Source organism: Phascolarctos cinereus, unplaced genomic scaffold (assembly GCF_003287225.1).
Source record: "Phascolarctos cinereus isolate Bilbo 61053 unplaced genomic scaffold, phaCin_HiC Scaffold_4;HRSCAF=312, whole genome shotgun sequence".
Lineage (NCBI taxonomy): Eukaryota > Metazoa > Chordata > Mammalia > Diprotodontia > Phascolarctidae > Phascolarctos > Phascolarctos cinereus.
In genome coordinates, this window is record NW_027555847.1 from 27,609,699 (window position 1) to 27,635,414 (window position 25,716).

The 25,716-nt window shown below is 39.6% G+C and overlaps 1 protein-coding gene across 1 annotated transcript in view; it reads left to right on the top strand.

The window, feature by feature from the left end:
- Window positions 1-25,716, top strand: part of SYNPR (synaptoporin) — a 376,141-nt gene that overhangs the window by 50,717 nt on the left and 299,708 nt on the right. The gene's annotated exons all lie outside the window — the stretch shown is intronic.

Below are 25,716 nucleotides of genomic sequence, written 5' to 3' on the forward strand. Positions count from 1 at the left end.
GTAGCTTTTTTCTGCATGCCACCAGGTCTCTTCCCCTGCCTGAAGATCATGCATTTAAACTATGTAAATGATCAGGAAACATCATTATCTTCCTGTCCCCCCAGGAGCCCCAGGACCCAGGGCTCTCACTGGAGGAGCTGCTAAATGGTTACTGAAATGTTCCCTTTCTGTAATCCTGGGCTGGATCAAACAAAATACTCTTGGTAGCCAAGGGGATGAGAATTCCATGTCAGCCAAGGCAGGCAGAAGCAGGGCAAGGGGCTGGAGATTTGGGCCTTCTCTTGGCTACCTTAATCCAGGGCTTAGATTCTCCAACTAGAGACGGAGAGCAAATAAAAGAATGGAACATCAGGAGACCGCGGATCTGGTTTTTGTGTATGTTACCTTCTGTGGGGGAAAAAGTGGAAAAATAGCCATAGTAACAATGGAAAGAGCTCTATCTATTGAATCAGAGGACCTGCTCTCTACCTGGGTGACTTTGGCCAAGCCACTTTCTCTCTGTGGGCTTCAGTTTCCCTTTCAGTAAAATGAAGAGTTTGGACTAGATGGTCTCTGAGGCCGAAGAGCCTAAGTATGAGTTCCTTGGCTTTCCCTGGCCTGTTTCCTCATCTGTAAAATATGTGAATTGTACTAGATGGTCTCTGAGGTCCCTTCCATCTCTAGATTGATCTTTATGGAATTACCAAACTGGAAAGCCACTGAGGGGCCCTGAAAGCCAAGCTCCTCATTTTACAGATTCAGTCATGAAGAATAACCCCTATACCAGTCACCTATTAGTTCAGATTTGTAGGAGATTATTTAAATTTTTTGAGTCACTATTCATTTAATTCAATACACAAAAAAGCATTTGCTGAGAATCTTCTCTGTGCCAAATACTGTGTGAGATGTTGGTGATACAAAGACAAAAATGATTTTTGATGATTTAGGTGCTTTAATTATAACTTCCATTTTACAAATGAAGGAACTATGAGGCTCAGAGACTCATGCTCACAAAAGCTACAAGATGGTGGTGATACAAAGACCAAACTTATCACAAGAAACCATCTCTGAGGGGGCAGCTAGGTGGTGCACTGGACAGAGCACTGGCCCTGGATTCAGGAGGACCTGAGTTCAAATCCAGCCTCAGACACATAACACTTACTAGCTGTGTGACCCTGGGCACATTGCTTAGCCAGAAAAAGAAAAAAGAAAGAAAGAAAAGAAACCATCTCTGTTTAGAACTGGGGCTAGAAATCAAGGCTCCAAGCCTCCAGACTGGCTCCTGAACTAGGACTAGAATCCAGGCTGCTCGATCCAGTCTATCATAATATCTCCTTGCATTTTTTTTAAATTGAATCCATATTCTGCTCCCTTGTAACTGCTATGAGTTCTAACATTTGTCAGAAATGTAGATTTAGTTGTAAGTAACTTCAGGAGAGTTCCTTCTCCTCTTATATTTACATTAATGTGGAAATGGCAGATCCAAGTGCCTTTTGGGGAGCAGATTTTAGGGTGAGAGCCCCTGAAGTAGGGGGGTAAGGCACCACTGAGTTCAGAGGGAAAGGGCCAACCCATCATGGAAATATACCAACCAAACCTTTAAATTCAGTGTCTTTTATCAGACCTCCAAGTCTTAAAAAACAACAAGAAAAACAAAAACAACAAAAATCTATGATTTTATGGTTCTATAAATACTATGAGAGTGAAGAGAACATACCAAAGGATTCTTGGTCAGCATTGGACATAGAGTCAGAGAACCTGCACCCAAAGCCTCTTTCTGCTGCCCATGTAGCCTTGGGTAAGTCTCTTCATCTCCTTTGTCTCTAGGTTCCTCATCTCTAAAATAGGAGGGGGCATGAGACTCAGGGACCTTTGCTGTCCCTTCTAGTTCTAAATATATAATTTTATATTTTAGAGAATGTTAAATGACTAGGCATTGATGGTGCAGGTGATTGTGGTGGTGATACACACAGATATGGAGGGGAATGTTTTCTTTAATATGGTATGTGTGTTTTATATTGTTTGCCAGGATATATTAATATATGTAATATATTAATAAAATGCTACAGAAATGGGATAAACTGTTTTAAATCTCAATTTTGCCATTAGCAAGCTGTTGTCACACTCAGCCAAATGAACCTTAGCTTCCTCATCTGTTTAAAGGAAGGAGAAGGAGGGGAAGAACCTCCATGATTTCTTCCACTGCTAACCCTCTATAACTCTAGTCCTTTAAATGAGGGATTGTCTTACCTTCTTACTTCTCTATGCCTGACAGTCAGATACTTTAAATCAATACTGACTTTCAGACTTTAAAAATATCACAAGTGAGAATGATGCAAGTGACTCATAAAAAAATACATAACACATTCTCTTACAAGAGCGAAAGCATCACAATTCCTTTAAAAAAAATCACACATACAATGCTGGAAAAATTGGAAAGACAAACTTGTAATCAGGAATAAAAATCTTCTGTGGTTGAACACCCACCTCACTACATAAATTGCACATAAAAAGGCATAAATATGAGAAGCATCTTGGCATATCAGAAAGAATGGTAGCCCAGTGATTACAGACTTGGGTTTTCATCTCAGCTCTGTCAGAGTCTATGTGCAATTGGTAATGGTAGATCTCCCTCTTCCCTGTACTTCAGTCTCTGTCAGCATAAAATGTGGTGGTTGGATTTTTTTGATCACCAAGGTCTTGTCAGATTTCCTAGTTCTGTTCCAGGATAGGAGAGGCTTATGGACATAGATGCTTGCCCCGTCCCAGACTTCCAGCTGTTGTTGATTCATGTTGAGTCTTTTGGGGCAAGGCAGATAGCTTCCTTATCCAGATCAATAAGTGGTGTGGCCCTAATAATGCTGAACTAAAGGGTAAAATGACAAAGATATTTCTCTTGATGATAATGGGTTCATCTGTTCTTTATTTCTGTCACTCCATCAGATATTGATTGGTACAATTTTCTCTCATGTACCCTAGCATTTGTGTTTCTCTAAGCAGGTCTCTGGCACATTAAACCATATTGGTAGGCTAAGGTAGAAGAATTGCTGACTGCTAGTTATGAGTTTCAGTTTTAGATAAAAGTCTGGGTAGTTTTCTGGGTACACCTGTTTGTGTCATCTATAGGGTTCATCACCCTGAATTAAACAATATAAAATTTGCTTGTAGAACTGCTATTGAAATTCACATAAGGAGCTCATTATAATGATAGAGATCAAAATGGCAAAAATCAAAAGGCTTAATCATTGAATCAAAATGCAAAGAAACTCGTCAAAGAACTCAGCTTCCTTCCTCTGAGATGGAGTCAGCTTTCACTGCTTGATTTCAGATGGCTCTGAGACAAATGAAAGGCTTATCACCTAGGAAACCTGTGGCTTTGATCTTAGTTCTTAAAGGGAGATGACTTGATTCAGTGGATCTTTAATAGCTCAGAGACATTTTATTTTGATGCTGAATAGTGTTTTAAAAATGAGGTATCATGTTGAAAGCAGAGGACCTTAAAAATTGGCTTACTAACAAAGTATGGGTAAGACATTCTCTGAGCCTCTGTTTCCTCATCTGTAAAACTAGGATGAGAATATTTGCATTACACAATGAGACTGTTGTGAGCAAAGCAGTGTGTGTGTGTGTGTGTGTGTGTGTGTGTGTGTGTGTATTCAAGCAAATGTGAGTTGCTGTTGAGATATATATGTGTGGACAGACATTTGTGTGTGAATATCATATACATGTTATATACACATGCGCATATGTGTGTATTTAGGCATAATCTTCAGTGGATCTGGTATCTTACTGATGATAATATTTCCTTCAGCAATACAGATAAGCAACCCATTTGTGCCTGCCCATTCTGCCTGCCTTTTGTCCTTTTCTCCCTTTCCATGGAAAATTCTGGAGGTTTTCCTACTAGATCTCTTAATATTGCATGGATTTTGTAAAGCCCATGGATTTTGCATTGCATAACCCTGACTCTCCCTCCATCACTGTCCGTTCTCTTTGTTTCAGTCATCCAACTTTCTGATGACATGTCATATGCTACTTTTCCTGCTTAAATCTTCATTTGGAAGATGATATGTGTTAATATAGATAGAGTTACAAAGAAGATGACAACCTGCACTGATAGAAGGAGTTTCCTCATCCTAAATGAATGAAATCTCAGGTTTAATCCATATCCCTATACTTACAGATATTTTTGTTTTAAAGATATGCCTTGGTCTATTAGTCAATTAGTAAGCATTTATTAAGTGTTTACCATTTGCTAGTCACTATGCTAAACTCTGGTACATGAGTTTATGGTACAATTATATCAAATGTGCCTCCCTCTTTTTTCTCAATGAAATATTTTCTTCTTGTGTTTTCAGTAACAATCTTACGGGTTTCCCCATCTCCTTCTCCCAATTAAGTAGATTTCCCTTGAAGAATATGATGGACCCTATCTGAGAATACATAATAGACTATTAAAAAGGCTATGGGTTGTTTTTTTTTTAATCCAGCACCATATTACTCCTTTATGAGAAGGAAGGAGGGAAGGAAGGAAGGGAAAGAAGGAAAAAAGGAAGGAAGGAAGGGAAAGAAGGAAAAAAGGAAGGAAGGAAGGGAGGAAGGAAAGGAAGGAAGGAAGGAAGGAAGGAAGGAAGGAAGGAAGGAAGGAAGGAAGGAAGGAAGGAAGGAAGGAAGAAGGGAAGGAAGGAAGGAGGGAAGGAAGGAAGGAAGAAGGGAAGGAAGGAAGGAGGGAAGGAAGGAAGGAAGGAAGGAAGGAAGGAAGGAAGGAAGGAAGGAAGGAGGGAAGGAAGGAAGGAAGAAGGGAAGGAAGGAAGGAGGGAAGGAAGGAAGGAAGGAAGGAAGGAAGGAAGAAGGGAAGGAAGGAAGGAGAGAAGGAAGGAAAGATAGGAGAGAGGGTGGGAGGGAGAAAGAAGAAGGAGATAGACAGATAGACAGACAGACAGATGTATTTCCCAACCATCTTCAAGCTGCCATGGTCCTGCACTGCAACCTATACCTCCAAGGCAGAACTGAAATTCTCCCTCTGATGGGACCCTGAGCATCTGATTGATGAGCATTCACTTTATCTTGCTTGGACCCAGACTCATTACACTGTTTTCTATTAATCTTCATGGCAGTGGCACATTCATATCATCCTTGGAAGGACACTTCAATCAGATGCTTAGATGACTCTGAACATCACCATGTAACTTCCCAGCCCAACACACTAACTTCTTCTTCACTACCACAAGCACATGTGTATTTTCTTCTTTTATTAGAACATAATCTTGAGGTCAAGGATTGGATGGAATGTATGAATTAAAAATTCATTGCTTAATTTATCACAGATAAAAATACAAGTAACTCAAGAGTAACTTGAAGTGGGTTGGTCAAGGTCACACAAGTAAATGCCTAGCAAAGCCTTCCACAACATTGTAATTTTTGTTACTCACAGTTATTTTCTTCCTGTACTTTTAATGAAAATAGTGTGGTAAGCTCGGACACCTAGATGGTACAATGGATAGAGCTCCAGGCCTGGAGTCAAAAACACACGAGTTCAAATCTGACTTTAGACACTTACTAGCTATAAACAGGCAAGTCACTTAACCTCTATTTGCCTCATCTGTAAGACAGAGATAATAGCACCTATCTCCCAAGGTTGTTGTGAGGATCAAACAGGACAATATAACACTTAAGACAGTACCTGGCACACAGCAGATGCTATATAAATGTTAGTTATTATTAATATATCTACCATGTGCCCAGCATTTGTGGTAGGGTGAATAAATGAATGAAAAAAAAGTTGTTAAGCACCTACTGTGTGCCAGACACTATGCTAAACATTTTCAATAGCAACAGCAGCAAGCGTGATAGTCTGACCTCAAGGCACGTGTATTTTTCCAGAGGGGCAACAAATATAGGGCGTATAGAAGAAAGAGCAATTAAGCCTATATGGTATAGAGATGGCCAGGAAGTGACATGGAGGCCAAGAAAGGTAAGGCAAAAGCTTGTGTATCACAGCCTAGGGTCCCAGGGGACAAAATCTAAGTGAATCATAGGATCATTGAATATTAGATCTAAAATTGGAAAGGACTTTGGAAATCATCTAATCTAACCCTCTCATTTTATAGATAAAGGAACTGAGACCCTTAGGTGAAGTAGATGGTACAATGAATAGAGCACGGGTCCTGGAGTTAAGAAGATCTGAATTCAAATCCAGCCTCAGATACTTATTAGCTGTGTGACCCTGGGCAAGTCATTTAACCTCTGTTTACTTCAGTTTCCTCGTCTGTAAAATGGGGATAATAATAGCGCTTACCTCTCAGGGTTATTGTGAGATAATATTTATGAAGTGCTTAACACAGTGCCTGGCATATAGTAGGTTAGGAGCTATATAATAATACATTGGCAATTAGCATTATGATGATGATGATGATGACAATGATGATGATGATGATCAAGTGACTTGCCCAAAGTCACACAGGTAGTAAGTAACAGCTGAGATACAAACTCAGATCTTGTGACCTCAAATTTGACACTCTTTCCATTACAACCCCCTTCTGACATTATTAATCATTAAGGGAGAAAGGCAGGGCAATTAGAGAGCCATTGCCCAAAGCCCGACCATGAAATTAGTATTTCCGTTAGACACTGTAGAGTTTTCTGTCAGACAAGGTTAGAACAAATGCTTGATATGTATGTTGGGTGTGTGTGTATGTGCAGATTTGAAATTCAAATTCAAAAAATTTAGAAAGGCTTCCATCCTCCTTTCTCATTCTCTTCTGTCTTAATGGTATTCTCATGACAACAGGCTGCATTCAGAGGTCTATTCTGTGGCAAACACTATACAGCTGCCAAAGCTATGGAGCCTGCTCTCCTGAGTAAACATTTTCTGAAGTGGAGACCATCAAGTCCCATCTGGCAGCCACGTGACCAGTGCCTTCATCAGCTCCTCAGAGCTTGCTTTTGACTGAGTCATGATAGGCTCAACCTCATCCCTGCCATTCTTCAGCTGATTTTCCTCAGTTCTTTTCTCCTTTTTTTAGAAGTTGGGAAGAATTGGCCATTTCAATGATGTTGGAGACAACATAGCATGATGGGAAAGGCACGGACCATGGAGTTCCAACTCTGTGTGTGTGTGTGTGTGTGTGTGTGTCTGTGTGTCTGTGTGTCTCTGTGTGTATGTGATTCATTAGCTATATTATATTATTGGACAGGCAATTTCTTTCTGGGCCTCAGTTTCCTTGTTTGTAAAATGATGGAGTTGAGCTAGATGATCTGGAAAGGTCTCTTCCAGTTTTAGATCTATGGTCCTGTGAAGAATGGAGCATTAAGATTTGAGACAGGATGGACCCAATTCAGATGGGCTAGTATAGCTATATTAAAATTGTGCACCAGGTATTAGTAAGTCTGCCTAGAGAAAGAATTTGCTTGCAAAATTGATACCTTCAGTCTCCCAGTTAGCAATTCTGTGGATTTTTAAAAATATGTTATCTTTTGTTTTTGTATCTTCATTGGATGATAAATTAAAGCTAGACAGGGCTGCAGAGACCATGTAGGCTAATGTCCCTCATTTTACAGATGAGGAAATGAAGACCAAGAAAAGTGAAATGTCTTGCCTAGATTAGTGGAAATTGAATCCAAGTTTTGTGATTCTAGAATCATTGCTATTTATCCCTTATAATAAAGAATAGAAAATAAATGGAGGCAGGGGCAGATCTGCAAAACTAACCAAAACCTCATCCAAATTTGACATTAGATGCAGTGTCTCAAACCTATAGTCTTTGGGGGTCTTTTCAAAGCAAGCAGCTAGGTGGTGCAGCAGGTAAGTGCTGGGCCTTAGGTGGGGAAGACCTGAGTTCAAATGTGGCCTCCTACTCTGGGCGTTACTTCATCTTGTTTGCCTCTGTTTCTTCATCTGTAAAATGCGCTGGAGAAGGAAATGGCAAACCACCTTGCCAAGAAAACCCCAAATGGGGGTGGCAAAGAGCTGGATGTGACTGAAAACAACAACAAAAGGAGAGAGTGGAGAGAAGGGGGGGGGAGGGAGGGAGAGAAAGAGAGAGAATGTCCTCAGGCTTAGTACATACAAATCTGTCAACAATTCTTCCATGGGATAACAATCAGCCTAGAGATACAGACACTGAAGTGTTTCTATAAATAGGATAATAGGCTGGAACTAGATGACTAATTAATGCCCACCTGGTCTCAGCCAGGCATCTTCTGTGACCATAAGAGAAAAAAAAGAGAGAGAACTGAAGGAATAATACAAAGAATATTGTTGCTGCTGCTTCCTTTTTTTGTCCCTCAGAAATTAGAAGGAAAGTTACAAACTGCCACACTTGCTTCCTTCTCTGCTTCCTACTCCTGCAGGGATCATCAGACCATGTTTTAGTCGGTGCTGTCTGCTCCTTCGATGCCCTCCTGTGAGTCTGAGACAAGGTCCCACCTTCTGCATTCTAAACTCTGTGCTGGTCTGAAGTTGGTGGCGGGGTGCTACCTTCTTTTAAGGGGCAGATAGATCCTGAGTCAGAGAGCTCCTGGTCTATTCACTACAGAAAGCTCCCTTCTATCTCCAGTCATAGGTCCCCTTTCCCAAGACTTATTTTTCCGACTGGAGCTGTGGGCCAAATCTTCATGCCCCTTATTCTAAACTAAAAAGTCAACAAAATGCCAATAGAAAATCATGGCATTACTAAGAATAGACAAACAGACAGGCTTCTAACAGACTGGGCTGCTTTGAATCCCTGTCACACAAATATATCTATATTCTATCTGTTTTTCATCCTTGGAAATCATTCTTTATCAGTCTGTTAGAAAAAATGAAAAGCGGAACTTTCAGAAATTGACCATTTGGGGGCTCCCTGACAATCATTTTGTTTCCACTCAGGCCCTCATTTCCACCTCCTCATCACTGGAACTTTGGCTTCTGCCCCTGGAATCCCCCCTTGTCTCTGAGAGATGAGCCTTTGTCTTACCTTGTCATTCCCATTCTACGTGCCACCTTCTCCACCTTTGCTTCCACTTCAGGTGGTGTCTACCTCATTAAATGTAAGACCCTGGAAAGCAGGGACTGTCTCACTGAAATGTGTTTGTATTCCCAGCCCTCAGTAAAATACCTGACACATAGTAAGTGCATAAACATTTAACACATTCTCTGTCTCTGTCTCTGTCTCTGTCTCTCTCTGTTTTCTCTCTCTCTCTCTCTGTCTCTCTCTCCGTCTCTCTCTCTCTCTCTCTCTCTCTCTCTCTCTCTCTCTCTCTCTCTCTCTCTGTCTCTCTCTTTGTCTGTCTGTCTGTCTGTCTCTCTCTCTCTCTCTCTCTCTCTCTCTCTCTTTGTCTGTGTGTGTATGTGTGTGTGTATGTCTCTCTGCCTCTGTCTTTGCCTCTCTCTGCCTCTCTGTGTGGGTCTGTGTGTCTCTCTGCCTCTCTCTGTCTCTGTGTTTGTGTCTGTCTCTGTGTCTGTCTGTCTTTCTCTCTGTCTTACCATATCTGACTCTCTCTATATATATATTTCCCTCACTCCCCACCCCTTTCTCTTTCTCTGTCTTTCTCTATGATTCTCTGTCTCTTCCTCTGTCTCTGTTTGTCTTTCTCTTTCTGTGGATGTTTCTGTCTCTCCATCTTTGTTTCTCTCTCTATTTCTATCTGTCTCTATCCCTTTTTCTCCTCTCTCATTTCTCTCTGCCCCCTGTCTCTCTCTGTCTCTGTCTCTCTCTCTCTCTCTGTCTCTGTCTCTCTGTCTCTCTCTCTCCAGCCTTAATACGGGTAGAATCCATTTTATTTCAGAATGGCTTGCTGCTGAGTATGGGGCAGACAACATGAAAACAAACATGCAAGCATTCTATATACAGGACAAAGAGAAAATAATGCAAAAAAAGGGTGGCATTAAAACTAAGAGGCTTGGGAGGGACTTCCTGTAAAATATGGGATTTCACTAAGGACTATAGTCCTGTATCGGACTTTTTTTTTCTTTTTGTTTTTCCAGTTTGACAGCTAGTTGAAATCATGACAGTATGTAGCCATAAGTAGTGAAATCAAATGACCAAATAACACCCATCTTATGATTGAAGTTCTTGCAGCCTCTAACAAAAGTAAACCTAGGTCTTCCTTGAGTGCTGTAACCAAAACATTCATTAGAAAATGTCTAATCTGTGGCACAAACATCATTGGAGAACGACCGAGAGCTAGGGAAGGGATGTGTGCTCTTTTTTCTCAGCCCTAGGAAAAGCAAGCAGGGATGTTTACCAATTTTCATACATTCCCTGTGTTTTATTACTTAGGGTATAGTTTTATTCCTTCTGTTCTGAAGCTCAAACACATTTTAGCTGTTTCCCAACTGCAGTTAGACTTTCTGAAGTATCTGATCATGGCCTTGAGATCGTATAATCAATTCTGTAGAAACCTTTGAGGAGAGAACTAATATAAAAATGAATTATACATTTTAAGAGTTTGATTTAATAGCTAATAAACTAGAATTAGAGATTGTGAGACTTTGGGGGACCATCTATTCCAACCCATAAATTAAAAGAATACAGCCTCTGCTTGGAGACCACCACAGAAGGCAAACCTACCTCTCTTGGAACAGACTATTTGATTTTAGAAAACTTCTAATTATTAAGAAGTTTTTTGTAGTGCATAGCTCAGTAACTGGCACATAGTAGGTGCTTAATAAGTGTTTGTTGACCTGATTGACATCAAGCTTAAATTCACCTCTTTGTACCTTCTGCCCTTTACTTTTTTCTTTGTCCTTCTAGGATCAAACCAAACCAATTTGACTCTTTTCCCACAAACCTTAGGTTAGCTGAAGGGAGTTTTCATGCTTCTTTGCAAAATTCACAGAAAGTAAAGTCTAGATAGTGTGGCAAAGTGAAAGGAATACTGGATTTTGAGTCAAATGACCTGAGTTCAAAACCCTACTCTTTTACTTACTGCTTTGTGAGTGGGGACAAATCACTTAACTCCATTGGCTTTCACTTTCTCCGTCTCTAAAATTAAAGGTTGTACTTGGTGGTTCTAAGGCACCTTATAACTTTAAATCTATAATCCTGAATGGTCTAATTAGGTTTTTTGTTTTTGATAAAACAATTCTAGACTTAGATCATAGTAGACTGTGTCATGGTTGATAGGCTATATGCAACTTTATTCAAAGCCATGCAATTTTAAAGTTGGGAAGCCTACCCTAACAAATCACTGTGCTAATTTTATATAAAATATTCTTTATGTTACTGTTCTGAGTGCAGTATTTCATATTTAGAGTGCTAAACAGAACAATTCAAAGAGAATGGGTACTTAATAAATCCTTATTGACTGGATCGCAGGTGTAAAATCTGCTTTTGGTATACTAGTATGTTGACAGCCATCTTTTCAGGTAACAAATTAGATACATTGACATACAAAAAAGTTACACTCAGCTCAAGAGTATGGCTTGAGAAATCACAGGAATATTAGGTTTGTCTACTACCAGGTTATAACATCATAGAAATTAAATTAAAATTCAATTAAATTCCAATTTAAATGAAATTAAAACACATGTAACATATAATCCCTGACCAAAAATCCCATCTGCAGTACATCTGACCTAACAAATGTTCATCCAACCTTTGGAAGAAGAACTCTAATGAAGGGGGGACCTACTCCTTCCTGAGTCAGTCTACTCCTATTTTGGATAGCACTAATTATTAGGAAGTTTTCTCTTAGATAACTTTAAGTTTTAATAATCCACAGTAGATGATTTTAGTGTTTTTATCAGACCAAAGCATGGTTTGGTTTGGCAAAAAAAAAACCCTAATCTAATCCAATTCCTTCATTTGATAGTTGAAGAAACTGAGGACGAGAGAGGAGAAAGTCATCTAGCATTATTAACCATCCATATTTGAAAGGCATTGTGATAAGCACTGGGGATACAAAGAAACTTATTTCCCCAAGGTGACACAGAAAGTAAGTGGCATATCAGAGACTAGTACTTATGTCACTTTTATTAGATTCTTACTCTGCCTATCAAGATTATGTAAAGAAAATATGTTTGAAAGTCATGCAGAATGAGAAAAATATTGAAATACTTCTAAGGAAAGAAACTGAAAATTCCTCAGTGTTGAACACGTGCCCAGAACATCTGGATGGCTGAACATGGTATGGTTTCATAAATATGTTTGCTGTATCAACATTTCCAGTAATTGAATGACAGTACTCAATCATTGACTGATTCTGAATTGGTAAATTTATTTGAATTGGTAAATTTATTTTGTCTTTGATTATTAGGGCTGGAAGGAACCTCAAAGAAGGGCCTTCATTTTACAGGCAACTGGAAGTGTAGTGAATGGAATGTTGGACCTAGAGTCAGGAATACCTTAGGCCAAGTTGAAACAACAAGTATTTTTATGTCTTTTTTTTTTTTATTTTCCCCAGTTGCATGTAAAAACAATTTTAAAATTTGTTTTTAACACTTTGAGTTCCAAATTCTCTCCCTTCCTCCCTCTTCATCCCCCCTCATTGAGGAAGCAAATAATTCAATATAGTTATACATGTGTAGTCATGCAAAACATATCCATAATAGTCATATTGTAAAAGAAAACATAGACAAAAAATCCTCAAGAAAAATAAAGTTTAAAAAGTATGCTTCAGTCTGTATTCAGACACTATCAGTTCTTCCTCTGGGGATGGATAGTATTTTTCATCACAAGTGCTTCAGAGTTGTCTTGGATCATTGTATTGCCGAGAATAGCTAAGTCATTCACAGCTCATCATGTTACAATATTGCTGTTACTTTGTACACAGTACATTTCACTTTGCATCAGTCCATGCAAGTCTTTCCAGATTTTTCTGAGAACATCTTGCTCATCATTTCTCATAATACAATAGTAACCCTTCATAATCACATACCATAACTTGTTCAGCCATTCCCTAATTGATGGGCATCTCTTCAATTTCTAATTCTTTACCCCCAGAAAAGAGCTGCTCTAAATATTTTTGTGCATGTAGGTCCTTATCTTTTTTGGTTTTTATCTCTTTTGGGATATAGACCAGTAATGGTATTGCTAGGTCAAAGGTTTTATAACCCTTTGGGCATAGATCCAAATTGCTCTGCATAATGGTTGAATCAGTTCACAACTACACCAACAATGCATTAATATCTCATTTTTCCCATATCCCCAACATTTGTCATTTACCTTTTCTGTCCTCTTAGACAATCTAATAGGTATGAGGTAGTACCTCAGAATTACAACAAGCATTTATTAAGTGATTACTTTTACTTTGTGTTATGCACTGAGCAATGACCCTGTTTTATGTACTTACTAGCTGCATGACCCTGGACAAGTCACTTAACCTTTCTCAGACTCCTTTTCCTCTCCATAAAACAAGAGATAATACGAGCATCCACTTCTGAGGGTTGTTATGAAGACCAAATGATATGACATGTGTAAAGTCCTTCATGAACCTTAAAGTGCTATATAAATTCTGGGGAAGTAAGCATGATCTAAATGCTAGTTATTATTATTGTTATTATTCTGCAGTGCAAGAAACTGAGACTGAGAGAAATTGAACAATTTGCCCCCCAACCCCCAATCATTCAATGAATTAAGAGCAAAGCCTGGACAAGAGCCTATATCTCCAGCCTCCTAGGCCAGTTCTTCCTAGATTACCCCCATTTCAGTTGAAACTTGTTTTCTAATTATTCAAATGAGTCCTAGATTCCAATAGTATCCTTGAAAGGTAAAGAGGTCTCCCACCAAAGTTTGAGACCACCCAAAGTTTAGGTAGATCCTTTCGGGAGTAGCTACAAGAAGCCATGGTCATCAAGAATCACGCAAGAGGAGAAAGTATTGTTGGTTTGCTCTCTAAATCATGGAGAGAGTACCCACATAGGTGAGATCATAGATCCACTGACATTTACAAGTATAAAAGCCTTTTTTTAAAAAACACTTCTGAACCTCAAAAGGATTGCTTCAAAGTCCCCAGGTTTCTATGAAAAATCTCCTTTCTGTTCTTTTTCTCCACAGTCTGCATTAACTTCAAATAGAGAACCAAATCATCATCACTTTCACATGAACGAGACAAGCTAGGAAGGCAAGGTGCAATTGAATACCTTCTGTGCTCTGAACCCCAGGAGTTTTATGGGTTCTTCTCCTTCTTTATAAAATGAGGAGAAATTAATACGGAAGACTCCAATTAAAATGCGGCTCATTAGTTCTTGAATTCCAGTATGTGATAGGTAACCTACATTTACAGAAACGGAGAGTTCTCTATAGTCACAACTTGGCATATCCCAGCTGATGAGGTGATGACAGCCCCATCCTCTCACCTCCACTTTACAAGGGTGTTTCTGGAGGCCATGTGCTATGGTGGGAACACATGCTTTCTGTGGAATCGGACAACCTCGATTCCAATCCTGGTTCTGCCTCTTACTCTCTCTCTGAGACCTTGGCAAGTCACTTCAGCTCTCTGAGCCTGAGTTACTCATCTACAAAATTAGAATGTTGGACTAAATGACCTCACAGGGCTCTTCCAGCTCTAAATCCATGATTTTGACATCGATGAAAGTACGTTTTCATTTAAAAAATGAACGTTTGGGGAAAGTGGCCTCATGCAATGAAAAAAGGGAAAGAGAGAACATGTATTTAGCACTTACTATAAGCCAGTCACTGTACTAAGTCCCAGGTCTTCAGATAAAAGCAAACAAGAAAACCTCTGCCCTCATGAAGCTTATGTTCTAATGAGGGAAGAGAATCTATCTATCTATCTATCTACACACACACGCATGTGTGTATGTATATTTGTGTGTGTATAGATAGATACATCGATAGATAGATAGATAGATGATAGATAGATAGATAGAATCTATCTATCTATCTATCTATCATCTATCTATCTATCTATCTATCTATCTATATACATATATATGAGTTGGAAATAAGTGGGGTACAGATGCAGCCTAGCTAAAGAGATCAAAGAAGTGCTGTGGAGTCCTAGAACTCAGCAAGAAAAGGCCAAAGTTAGCTTATCAGAACCTAGAATGTTTTTGAGGTTAAGACCCACAGGTTCTGGTTCCAACTTTGCCAGTAGATAATTTGTGTATGTGTGTGTGTGTGTGTGTGTGTGTGTGTGTGTGTGAAATCACTTCCTCTCTCTGGGCTTCAGTTTCCTCATCTGTAAAATTAGGGAGGTGGAATAGATAATTACTAGCTTGCTTTCCAGTTCAAACATACTGTGAATCTACAAAATATTCACTTACTGAAGAAAGCCTGTTCTTTTGCTTTTTGAATAATCAGTCAATAAACATTTATTACACACCTACTACGGGCACTGTGAAGTGTGAAGTGTTGGAACAGTGATTATATAAAACCCACTGTGATATAGTATCATGCTTTCATCTGGCATCTTTTGATCTGGATCCAAGAGACATTTAGCAGAAGAATTGATAGAAGCTAGACTGTTAAATTATTTGTCTTGTCTGTTGGTAGAAATAAACTTGGCTTTTAACAAGGACCCACATTTTTGAAAAATGGAATGCAGTAAGTTCGCACAGTTTTCCATTTAAACTTAATTTTTAAAAGAGGGTTTAGGAAAAACCCAAGCATAGGAATTATTCAAAAACCACCATAATTTCTTTTTTTCATTTTTTTCATCTTTAATACATAATTTCTGAAAATATTTTTATATTTTTATCACTCCTGCTTGTCATCCACAGGCTGCCATTTCCACAGTCAGAGCAAAAGAAAGGGCTATTAAATTTTCTTTTACACTTTATTGTAAAACTTAAACAATTAGAAACTTATCTTAGACAATTCCTCAAAAGATCTGTGACTTCATCAGAGGAGGGAAACTCCCTGACACAAATCTTGATCTATTCATGACATAAAATCTGGGTTTCCTGGACTCATCATTCTAATATTTTGATAATGGTATTTGAATAGATTTACTTCCTTTGCACTTTATTATATGCATTTAAAAACATGCTTCTGAGGATTCCCTAAGTTTTGCCAGAATGTCTATGCAAGGGGTACATGATGTACAAAAGGTTATAAATCCATAAATTGGTAGGATTAGAAGATTACAACTGGGAGAAAGCTCTAAGTTTCAATGGCCTAGAAACTCTCTCACCTCCTTGTTCTTCAAGTAAGCAAACAGAGACACAGAGTGGACTTGCCAGGTCACAAAGGTAGAAAGAAGCAGAATTGACATTTGTACCCTAATCTCCAACTGAAAATCTAGCCTTCTTTCCACCATATCTAGACCCTAAGGCCTATATTAGAAGGAGTTAGGCATGGAAAGAGGTTATGATCATAGAGCTGTAAACTGGCAGAGCTGGGAAGCCCCACTGTTTCTCAACTATACACTGTGGCCCCCATACAGACATTTGAGAAACAGAATTTAGAATATAACTTTTCAATTTCAGTTCAGTTCAGTTCACCAATATTTATTAAGTACTCACTATGTGCTAAGCCCTGGTAAAACAAAAGGAGGCAAAAGACCCTCAAGGAGCTCATAATATAATGAGAGAGACAACATGCAAATAAATACATACAAAGCCATCTATATAAAAGATACGTTGGAAATAATGAAAAGAATGAAAGCATTGGAATTAGAAGGGGCTGGGGAAGCCTTCCTGTAGAAGGTGGGATTTTTGTTGGGACTTGAAGGAAACCAGGGAGGTCAGTAGTTGGAGTGAAGGGAGAACATTACGGAGATAATTCCTAAATACAAAAGATGGAGTCCTGTTTGTGGAGCAGCCAGGAGGCCTGTGATATTGTATCAAACAGTACATGTTGGGGAGTAGGGTATGAGATCACTGGAAAGATAGGAGAGGGCTAGGCTATGAAGGGCTTCGAATGCCAAAAAGAGAAGTTTGTATTTGCTCCTAGAGGCTATAGGGAACCACTGGAGTTGAGTAGTGAGGGGGTGGGAGGGTGACATGATCAGACCTGTGTTTTAGGAATACCATTTTAGTGGCTAAGTGGAAGATGGATTGGAGTGGGAAGACACTTGAGACAGGCAGACCAGCCCCACCCTCCAGTAGCATATTGCAGTAGAATAGGCATGAGATGATAAGGACCTGCACCAGGACTGGGACAGTATCAGAGGAGAGAAGGAGGTGTATTCAAGAGATGTTGCAAAGGGGAAATCAACAGGTCTTGGCAATAGCTTGGATATGGTGAATGAGGAATAATGAGGAAATCAGGATGACTCCAAGATTGTGAGCCTGAGGGACTGGGAAGATGATGTTGCCCTCTATAGTAACAGGGAAAGTAGGCGTGAGGGAGGGTTAGGGGGAAAGATAATGAGTTCTGTTTTAGACATATTGAGTTGAAGATGTCTGCTGGACATTCAGTTTGAGATGTCTGAAAGGCAGTTGGAGGTGTGAGACTGGAGGTCAACAGAGATATTGGGGCAAACAAGGCAGATTAGTCAGTATAGAGATGGTAATTAAATCCATGGAAGCTGATGAGATCACCAAGTGAAGTAATATAGAGGGAGAAGAGATTTCTGTTCTAGGACCGAAATCTAAGGGACACTGAAAGTTAGAGGGTGTGATCTGGAAGAGGATCCAGTCAGATTAAAAATGGTCAGATAATTAGGAGAAAAACCAGGACACAGTGGTGTCCCAAAAACCTAGACAGAAAAGAATATTAAGGAGAAGGGAGTGGTGAATGGTGTCAAAGGTTGCAGAGAGGTAAAGGAGAATGAGGATTAAGAAAGGGCCATTGGATTTGGCAACTTGAGATCATTAGTAATTCTGGAGATAGTAGTTTTGGTGGAATGATAAGGTTGGAAGCCAGATTGAAAGGGGTTAAGAAGGAAATGAAAGGAGAGAAGGTAGAGGCACCTACTGTAGATTGCCTTATTGAGTTTAGCTACAAAGGGTAGAAGAGAAATAGGATGACAGATAGTGGGATGGAAAGATCAAGTGAGGTTTTTTCAGGATAGAGGAGGAATGGGCATGTTTGTAGGCAGTGGAAAATGGGCCAGCAGAGAGGGAGAGATTGAACATAAGTAGAAAAAATGGATGACAGAGGAGGCAATTTGTTGGAGGAGATGGAGTGAAATGGGGTCACTTGAATAAGTAAAAGGCTTAGCCTTGTTAAGGAGTAAGATCACTTCATCATGTGAAACAAGAGTAAGAAGGAAAAAGCAGCAAAAGGCACCTTCATGAAAAGAAATGAAGAAGAGGGAGTTCACAACAAATGTCCTCAATTTCTTTCTGTAATTTATGAGGTAAAATTCTCCACATAAAGAGTGGGGGGTCTGAGATCCATGGGAAGTTTGAAGAGGGATTAAAAGATTTGGAAGAGCCACTGTGGGCATTGGGATAGTTGAGTCATTAAAGGAGTTCTAGTAGAATTGCTTAGCAGCAGTGAAAGCCCAGTTGAGGTTGTGTAACTTAAACCTGTAGTGGACAGTCAAAACAATTGCATGACTTTCTCCATCCTTGTTCAGTAACTCGATTAGATGTAAAGGCTCCAAATGGTGGGAATAATCCAAGGCTGAGGCTTGGCCAGACATAATCATTGATATTATAAGAGGGATAGGGATTCAAGAGGAAGACAATGTAGAGTTGCATTGGCTCATCAAGGAATCAAGATGGGGAGAAGAGGAGAGAGTGGCTAGTGCAAGGAGATGGCCTGAGAAGGAATTGAGGTGTCAAGGGAGTGGAGATCATAGTGAGGATGAAGAATAGGGTTATGTAAAGAAGGCAGAAAGAGAGAGGAAAGGCCAATAGATTATAGTTGGATAAGAGGATTTCAGAATTTTTGAATATGGAGGCAGTACATTTTTGGGTGATGGCAAGATTAAGGGTAATACAATTTTTGTTGGTGGCTAAGGTGAGAGGGGGAATAGCTCATGGGAGAGGAATATGTTGAGGAACTGAATGGTTTGAGTATTTGAGGGAGGATTGACTCTCTGTACATTGAAGGATGAAGCATGAAGGCAGGAGTTGAGGAGGAGCAAAAATTTTAAGCCAGGTATCCAACTCATTGAGAAAAAAAAGTAAGTGACCCAAGGGGCTGTAGACAACAAATACCAGGATTTTGATTGGGTAGTAAATATGAATAGCATGCATTTCACAGGAAGAGAGGCGACTGAGTAAAGGAAAAAGGGGGAGAACTCAGAAGTGGCAATGGGGAGCAGGAGGTATTACAACTCACCCACCTCAACCAGTGAGGCAGGGAGAATAGTGAAGGTTCAGCCAATACTGGAAATGGTGAGTGAAAAAGGGAAAACTAGGCAGGTTTCAGTAAGAACTAATAGATGAAAGGGGTCAGAGAAAAATAGATTTAAGATGAAGGGAAGTTTGTTGCCTATGTAACAGGCATTCCAGAGGGCACAGTGGAAGGGCTGGAGGTAGTTAAGTAATTTATGCCAAACCTACTGACTAGCTTTGATCTTATGCAGTTGTCTTCCAAGGCATGCTCCCCCTTTTTGTCATCTGGATCATTCATCAATCAATTATCAAGCATTCATAAAGCATCTGTTATGTGCCAGGCACTGTGCTAGGCACTCAGGATTTGAAGAAAAAGAATGAAGAGACAAAATACACACATATATAAAAAAGAGATTCTTAACCTTTTTTATGTATATTAGACCACCCTCACAATCTAATGAAGTCTAGGGACCCATTCTCAGAATAATATTTTAAATGTATAAAATAAAATACACAGAATTATAAAGGAAACTACTTATATAGGAATATAGTTATCAAAATATTTTTCCTTCCAAGTTCATGAATGCCAGGTTAAGAACCTCTAATTTGATAATAAATATAATAAAAATGAATCCAAATAGAAATAAAGTGGTTAAATACAAGGACAGGAAAGGCACTAGCAGTTAGAGGATCAGGAAAGACTTAGTGCTTTGGGCTCTGTCATCTTTGTGTCTCCTCTCCCTTCACTTGGTACTGCCTTTTTCCATCTTTGATAATATAGTCTTCAGGTATTAAAAGATAACTTGCAGACGAAGTACGGCATACTAACATTAGGGCAGCCAGGTGGCTCAGCAGCTAAAGAGCTGAACTTGGAGTCAAGAAGAGCTAGCTGAGCTCAAGGATTGCTTCAGTTTTCTCATCTGTTTAATAGACATAATAATAGTACCTACCTCACTGGGTTATTGTGAAGATCAAATGAGATAATCCTTGTAAAGTGCCTTGCAAACCTTGTGATGCTGTTTAAATGAGAGCTTTTTTCCATGCAGACACTTACTTTCTGTATAACTGATGTTCAAGATCCATGCCTGTAAATACACATAATACAAAGACCAGGTGATTTTGGAAGAAGCCTTAGTATCTGTCAGGTGGGGAGTGGTGAAATCAGAAAGAGCTTCATGTAGACCTTACTGTGCCTTATCGGCTGACTTGCCTAAGATTCAGTAGGTCATCCAGGCATTCTTTTACCTCACACAAGGGCCTGTTGGAGAGGTTACAAGCTCCCTTATCTACCTCTGACTATGAAACCTTGCCAGACGTGGCTTTTGCAGGTCACATACTTCCCATTTATCTGCTCTTTGGGGTAAGACTGGTTTTTCCTAGAACCCATGTTTGCTGCTCAAACTCTTGGGAACAGAACTGAGAGCTGGGGCACCAGTGGAAACAGGGTATCTATCTCTTTGTATCCTTTTACAGTGGAGTGTCCATGTTCCAGGACAACTAAAACACAAGCTTCTATTTCCCACTTCCACTTCTTAGCAGTCTCCTCTGCCCCTACCCCATGCCTTGAACAAACTCCCACCTTCCCTCATTTTCATAGAATACCTAACTTCCTTCAAGGCTTACATCAGGTGCCACCTCCTATTGGAAACCTTTCCCATTCCCCACTTCCCTTTTCCCACTTCTTAGTTCCTTTCCCTCCTGAAATGACCTTGTATTTATTCATTCATGTATGTGTCTGTGTATGCTTACATACACATGTACATATATATGAAACATACATATACATATATATGCATGTGTGCATATATGTATATACATATATATCCCCTCAAAAGAATATAAGCGGCTTGAGGACAAAGATTTTTTTTCTTCTTTTTTATGATAGTATCCTTGCACCCATAGCCTAGCACTTGGCAAAAAGTTAATAAATGTTTCTTTAATTAAATTGAATTGTATGAAAATAAACTATAATTAGATGGATAAACTGGGTCCAAGATTTTTTTTTTCTGTTTGAAAACCCTTAAAACTTGCAGTGTGTCACACCTATCTTAAACTCAACATGTATAAAACTGATCTCAATATTTACCCTCTTCTTCTCCTCTTTTCAAAATTTCTCTATTACCATCCAGGAAACCACCAATCTCCCAGTCATCTAGATTAACATCTCAGGTGTCATCCTTGATCCCTCTCTCTTTCTAACTCCTCAGACCCAATCTGTTGCCAAGTCTAGTCAATTTTAGCTTTGTAATATTGGTCCTATACACATTCTTCTTCTCTGTGATACTGCCACCATTCTGGTGCAGACCCTCATCACTTCTCACCTGGACTTCTGGTTGGGCTCCCTGCCACGTCTTTCCCTAAATCTTCTATTTAGCTGTCAAACTGATCTTCTTGAAGCACAGATCTGATCATGTTATGCTCCCTATTGCCCCTAAGATAAAATATAAAATCCTCTTTTTGGCTTTTAAAGCCCTTCATGACTTCCTATGTTTCTAGTCTTCTTATACCTTATCATCCCCAAGAACTCTGTGTTCTAGTGACACTGATCTTGCTGTTTCTTGGACATGACACTCTGAACTCTGAGACTTTTCATTGGCTGTCCTCTGTGCCTCGAGTACTCTCCCTCACCATTTCCACCTCTTAACATCCCTGGTTTTGTCAAGTCCCAGAAAAAAATCCCACCTCCTTCAGGAAGCCTTTCCTAATTCCCTTAAATGTTGATATTACCTACACATACCTGTGTGTATATACACACATGCATACACATATACATATACACATACATACTCAATGTGTCCTGCTCATCATCTGAAATCCGTGAAGGTGGGGCTATCATGGGAAGGATCATCAATGATTAGACGGGATCCTCCCTTTCATATTACCAACCAGACTCCACCAGACTTTCCCTCCCATTCTTCTCTTCCTTTCAGACCCCTTCAGAGGACTGAAACTAGCAGCAGGGGCTGAGAATAATTAGTATCCTAAAGACAACGTCACTGCAAGATTACACATGGTGACCAGCCTTTATTTGATCACTGCTTGCTTTTCTACACCTATGTCAATGCCCTATCTTCTCAGTAAATATTTGTAGCTCTGTCAGCTCCTGAATTGCATAACACATATTTTAATTATTTCAACAAATAATCAACTCTTAAGTTATTGACATTAACCATTTGATGAACTTTGGACACATCATAGATAGTCATGACTAAGGTTTTGGGTTGTTGAGGTTGTTTTAGGTTAAAAAAAAAAGCCTCTATAATATAATTCAATATTCAGGTAATGCTAAGGAAAAAGAAATGAGGCATAAAAAAGAAAGTGATAAGGCCTGAGTATTTTAAGAACTGTGGTCAGTCTGCTTAACAAACTCCATCGTGAAAGAGAAGCAGTCCTTACTATAAGTGCCCTTAATAGCCTGCTCTTTTCTCCAGGTATTTGCCAGGCACATGTTTTGCATCTGGTACTGGAGTGGTATGATATGATGTGCTGTCTAGAGTGCACATTTAGGGTTTAGGGGGAAAACCACATGGCTCTTCCTTCTGTAAGGGGGAAAGAAGAATAGTTCTTCCTAGCCTCTGCAGAGGGTTTCTTCATGGACTGACCCTTCCCATATGTATAATCCTTTAAAATACTAGTAAAAAAAACTTTATTGATCAGATCTCCTGTAGAAAATGTTTTGTGAAAAATGCTATCCAAAAACTGCTGGGAAAACTGGAAAAGAGTATGGCAGAAACTAGGCATAGACCCAGATCTCACACCATATACCAAAATAAAGTCAAAATGGGTTCAGGACTTAGATATAAAGGCTGATACCATAAGTAAACTGGGAGAACAAGGAATAGTTTACCTATCAGATTTATGGAGAACAGAAGAATTCATGACCAAACAGGAGATAAAGAGCATTATGAAAAGCAAAATGAATAATTCTGATTACATTACATTGAAAGGTTCTTGCACAAACAAAGCCAATGCAACTAAGATTAGAAGGAAGGTAGAAAATTGGGAAAGAATTTCTACAACCAGTCTCTCTGATAAAGGCCTCATTTCTAAAATATAGAGAGAATTAAGACAAATTTATAAGAACACAAGCCATTCCCCAATTGATAAATGGTCAAAGGATATGAACAGACAATTCTCAGATGAAGAAATTAAAGCCCTCTATAGTCATGTGAAAAAGTGCTCTAAAATGTTATTAATTAGAGAAATGCAAATCAAAACAACTCTGAGGTACCACATCACACCTATCAGCCTCATCACTTGGGCAATAGGTCTTCTACCTCCTTAATGACCATTTCTTTTCAAAAGTTCATTGCTAGAGTCAATCACCACAAGGCCACCTGCTAATGTAATTGTTGTTTTTGAGTCATTTTTCAGTTGTGTCTGTCTCCTCATGACCCCATTTTGAGGTTTGCTTGGCAAAGAAAAATGGTTTGCCATTTCTTTCTCCAGCTCATTTTACAGATGAGGAAACTGAGGCAAACAGACCTAAGTGATTTGCCCAGAGTCACATAACTACTAAGTGTCTGATGCCAGATTTGAACCCAGAAAGATGAGTTTTCCTGACTGCAGCCCAGTGATCTATCCACTGTGCCACCTAGCACCCCTACGGCTTCCTATTATATCCACCAACCCAGAGGGTGTGACTGATTCTCCTCAACCAATAACAAGATAGTTCCTGTCTGCTTTCTTCCAGCAACCCAAAGATCCTCTACCCCGCTAATATGATTCCTCCATATTTTTTTGTATGTGATTACAGAAGTTTATTAGAGAACAAAAAACAAAATGAAAAGGGAAACAGGGGGGAAAACCCCACACCTCCATTACACCTGATACTCATAAAAGAACAGCTAAGAGGTGTTCCCTAACTTTTCTTCGGAATAAAATGTGAGTAAGGGCCCATGTGGCCAAGGCAGCTCACGCCTCCGGTACTTGGGGGCCCTGATACCTTTTATTTTCTTGTTGACCCTCACATTGTTCCCCTCTTGGTCACAGCTCTTCTGCTGGCCAGGTGATTCCTTTAGGCTTGCTCCTCTCTATAGCTGAAGTCCCACCTGTTGGAGATAACTCTTTCTTGAAAACATAATTAGGTGTCTTCTCTGCTGCCAGAGGTCTTGCTCCTTCATACTTTTTAAGAAATTATTCACAACTAGTTTTCTTGTAACTGATTGATTAATTAAATCAAAGCATCTAAGCCTTCTGTGACTAATTAGGGTGGAGGTATATCCCCACCCTTAAATTGTACACTAGGAATACCAACATATAGGAGGCATGGCCCTTATCCTTTGAGATTTTACCTTCTAGTTGAGAGAGATAGGTCATTCGTTTTAGTTTTTATTTATTTATTTTTTGCCTTTAGGCAATTGGGGTTAAGTGACTTGCCCAGGGTCACACAGCTAGTAAGTGTGAAGTATTTGGTCTAAGGCCAGATTTGAACTCAGGTCCTCCTGATGTCAGGGCTGGTGCTCTATCCACTGTGCCACCTACCTGCTTCTAGGACATTCATTTTAACAAACATTTACTAATGCTTTCCTTTGTTCAAAGAACTATGCTGAGTACTAGAAGTAAAAAGACAAAATAAACTTTTCTTTGGAATAAAATGTGAGTAAGGACCCATGTGGCCAAGGCAGCTCATGCCTCTGGTACTACTGGAGTAGAAATTCTACAGCGGAAAGGGGGTGATTTACATTTATAAAAATAAGCAAATATAAAATAGTTTGAAATGGAAGCGACATTAACTGCTAGAGGAACGAGGACTGGCTTGCTATAGAATGCAACACTTCAGTTGAGCCTTGAAGGAAGACAAAGATTCTAAAAGAGATGAGAAGGTTATTCCAAACAAAGTAATACCCAAGTATCACTGACATTAAAAAGGCATTCAGTCCAGCATGTGCCAAGGCACAAGGTCAGGAAATGCATGCCACTTTTAAGGAACAAAAAGTGGGCCAGTTTGGCTAGAACAGCAGGACTGGGGAACCTGAGGCCTTGAGGCCACATGTGGCCCTCTAGGTCCTCGAGTGTGGCCTTTCAACTGAATCCAAACTTCACAGAACAAATCTTGAGGCCACATGTGGCCTCAAGGCCACAGGTTCCCCACCACTGATTGCGTGAAAGGGAATGATGTGAAAAAAATTCTGGCAAGTGAGGTTAGAGCTAGGCTATGAAGGACCTTAAATGCCAGGGTGAGGAATTTGTATTTTATCCTAGAGGTGTTAGAGAACCACTAAAGATTTTGGGGCAGGGCGATGACATGGTTATATCTCTGTTCTATACTGTTTTTGTAAAATAGTTCTCTAAACTTTAATGTAGAATATTTGAGATGACAGAATTAGTGGGACAGTCAGCCAATCAGACTATTCCTCAAAGTTTGTCCAAAGAGGATCTGACCTGTTGGCAGGCTGCTCTGAAGTCATGAAGAGTGCCCTGAGATGAGTCTGCCATGGAATTGTCATGGAGCAAGAACTTCCTCCCATGGGCAAGGGCAACATTTTGATGTGAGGCAATGCCGTGATAACATGGCCTATTTCAAAAGTCCGGAAAAGACTCAACATTAAAACAGCAATTCAAAAGCAATGGTAGAGTTAAGGTCAACTGGGAATTGCTCCAGAGCATGCGTGACT